The 3,518-nt window shown below is 48.6% G+C and overlaps 1 protein-coding gene across 5 annotated transcripts in view; it reads left to right on the plus strand.

Moving 5' to 3' along the window:
* The window catches only part of Rbm20 (RNA binding motif protein 20), a 193,929-nt gene that overhangs the window by 141,462 nt on the left and 48,949 nt on the right, over positions 1 to 3,518 (plus strand). The window lies entirely within an intron of this gene.

Below are 3,518 nucleotides of genomic sequence, written 5' to 3' on the forward strand. Positions count from 1 at the left end.
TCGGTGTGCAGTAAACATGCAGAATGAATGAGGAAGAGAACTCTGAGGGAGCAATAAAAATGATTGTTTTCCTTCCTGCAGAACTGGACAAGAAGATTGGACTATTTGCTGGGTGGTTTTATAGAGACTTCTCCAATACATATAGCACTGTAATGTCTTTAACATTTAAGCCACTGCTCCAGGGAATTGTTAGGGGTATGTTCTTGGTTCTTCTGCTCAGAGCTTCACATGAAGATCGAGGAGCAGGGCCTGGTTTCTGGGCCACTGGACTGGCCAGCCTCCGAGCTGCAGAGGATGTCTCTGGCCCTGGGATGCTCTCAGTTGGGAAGATTAAGTCAGCAAATTGGATGATTGAGGGTCTTCTATTGTGTACCTCATGGTATCAGTGCTGTGATGAATACAATGCATGGCCCTCCCCTGAGGAGAGTTCTCTATCTAACTGAAAGACAAGCTACTTTTGTGCAAAATCCTAGAAGATATAAACATGATTGCCTAAGTAAGGGAGCTACTAGAAGTTCAGTGGCAAAAGAATGTGAGTCAGGAGCGTAAAGGGCAGAGATGTTTCTGAGCAGGGCTTTGGGGGGTGGGGAGAAATAGCATCACAGAGAAGGTGTTTTCAGGAAGCAGTCAGATGAGAGAAGATGTAGAGGCTGGGAGCCCCAGTAATGGCAGAAGCAATTGGGCATGCCTTGATAGAACCCGACTCTAATGAGTTCTGGGCTCATCTGGAAAGTTTCTCTCCAGGACTCTAGAGGTAGAATCTTTCCAGGACTCTAGAGATATGCACAGCAGCTGCAGAGCTGTCACCGGCTATGAAATTCCCCAGCAGCTCCTTTTTCGGCTACGTAGTCTGCCATGTCCCCAGGCATGCCAGATGGGCATCATTATCCCACCTTTACGTGGAGAAAGTGAGTCTCCCACGGGCAACAGGCCTTGACCCCGGGTGGCCCTGCCAGTTGTGGAGCTGCTCTTTCTGGGCTGAGATTCCAGCTCCCGGTACCTCCCTCTCTGAGGACACCGTGATGCTTCGAGTCACACCCTGTCTTAGAAGCAGCAGGAGGTGTTGGCAGCGCTGGGCTGGTCCTGTGCTGTTGATGAGCAGCATCAATGTCATCATAGAATGGGTGAAAAGATATGGCCTCTGGGATTTGCCTCAAAATAGTCTTGCGGGTGGGGGAAGAAGGAAGAGGTGCAGATACAAGAAGCCAGGGCAGAATTGTTGAAGGATTCATGGAGTTGAGTATACCATTTGCTCCACTTTTGTGTGACTAAAGGTACCCAAAATTTTATCATCGACCCAGCCTAGGTTTTTTTTTTTTTTTTTTTGCCAGTCATGGGGCCTGAGCTTTGGGCCTGGGCACTGTCCCTCAGCTCTTCAGCTCAAGGCTAGCACTCTACCACTTGGGCCACAGCGCCACTTCTGGCCTTTTCTGCTTATGTGGTGCTGAGGAATCGAACCCAGGGCCTCATGCATGCAAGGCAAGCACTTTACCACTGAGCCACCTTCCCAGCCCCTAGCCTAGGTTTTGAGCTAATGTCAGCATCAGACTACTCGGTTTACATCTGTGTAACAACACAGATGAACAGAAGGATGCAGAGTCTAGAGTCTAGCCTGACAGAAATATTGTCATTAATATTACAGGATTAACATGAATCATAAACATTAACATTATAGGATTTTTTTTCCTTAGGACTTTGAAAAATCTTTGGCCACTTTTGACCCTGTTCTTAGATGACAACCAGCAGGGTGTTTGGTCCATAGAGTGCCATGTAATTTGCAACCATCACTGAAATGAGAAAATTGACCCTGTGATCTAGAGAAGGGGACACTGTCTGAGCCCGCCAGCCGTAGCAGGTCATACTTGCAGATCGGTGGCAGGTTAATGTTCTCTCTCCATTTCACCAGCCATTCATCCTGGAACAGGTATCATTCTATGCAAGGCTCTGTGTGGGTGCTGGCTGTGTGAAGATTAATGTGCCAGGGCTACCTCTGTGGGCACCTGGATCTGAAGAGTAGTAACTTCACACGGCACTGGGTTAGAAGTGGCCCCAGGAGAAGGCTGTGTGTTGAAGAAATAAGGAATGGGGGATGTTTAAGCCAAGCAGTGGCTCTTCTGGCCCCAAAGTCCTCTAAATGCGTTGCTGTAATTTTTGCAGGTCACTAGAGGATGTTTTCATCTATGGTGGCTGGTGAGAGCCTGCTCTACCCCACTCCCGGACACCCCAAAAGGGGTGGGCCTGGAGGAGGTGTCTGTCACAGATGCCAGGTATAGAAAGGACCAAGTGTTCTTGGATGCCTTTGGCCCTGACATTGGCTTTGCTGGGTGATCTGCAAAATGTTATCTGTTCCATTTGGCCCTGAAAGTCACCTTCTTCCTTTTACCCCAGATTTTCCTGGGTCTGGTCTAGAAGAAACAATCAGGAGGATAAGAGTTTTCTAGAAGGACAGAACCTGGACATCAAGGAATCCTTTTCCCAGTCCTGGGGCTTGAACTCAGGGCCGGGGCACTGTCCTTGAGCTTTTTTCTGCTCAAGGCTAACACTATACCACTTGAGCCACAGCACCACTTCCAGCTTTCTATGTTTATGTGGTACTGAGGAATCGAACCCAGGGCTTCATGCATGCTAGGCAAGCACTCTACCATTAAGCCACATTCCCAGCCCAGGGATTTTTTTTTTTCCAAGCCAGAGGGGAGGGGCGAGGGGCAGAAGGGGAGAGGGCGATGGAGACAGAGATGGAGATGGAGATGGAGACGGAGATGGAGATGGAGATGGAGATGGAGAAAAGAGGGAAAAGCAAAGGAAAGAGATGAAGGGAGAGGAAGGGGAAGGGAGGGCATGAGGGAGGGAGAGAGGCAGGCAGGCAAAAGAAATTTAATCAGGGGCTGGGAAGGTGGCTCAGTGGTAGAGCGCTTGCCTTGCATGCCTGAGGCCCTGGGTTCGATTCCCCAGCACCACATAAGCAAAAAGAAAAAAGCCGGAAGTGGCGCTGTGGCTCAAGGAGCGCTAGCCTTGAGCTGAAGAGCTGAGGGACAGCGCCCAGGCCCAGAGTTCAGGCCCCACGACTGGACCCAAAAAAAAAAAAGAAATTTCTTCACTTTTTATCCTTGTTTTTTTCCACTTAGTTTACAAATTAACCTCACACCGTAGGAGTCATTCAATCGCTAGGCATCATCACGGACCCCATCTACAGAGTCATTTGATAGCAGCAACTAGGATTCAGTGAGTTCTCTGAGCAGGAGCCATCAAGAATCAGGTCCATTTGATGAGGTTTACATCACTCAGGAGACCAGCTCAGAGCCCCATAGCTCTAGCTGTGGCTCACACTGCCACAGGCAGACTAGCTAGGTCAACAAAGATGGAAGAACATACCTTGATCCTAGGTTAAATGTGCACAAGCTTTCAGAATATTAAAAAAAACAACCTGGGGGTTGGGGATTAACTCACAGCAACAACAATAACCAACCCCCTCCCCCCATAAAAAACAACAAAAGCAAAAAAAAAAATGATACCTCCAG

Source organism: Dipodomys merriami, unplaced genomic scaffold (assembly GCF_024711535.1).
Source record: "Dipodomys merriami isolate MVZ:Mamm:240054 unplaced genomic scaffold, mDipMer1.0.p SCAF_35, whole genome shotgun sequence".
Taxonomy (NCBI): Eukaryota; Metazoa; Chordata; class Mammalia; order Rodentia; family Heteromyidae; genus Dipodomys; species Dipodomys merriami.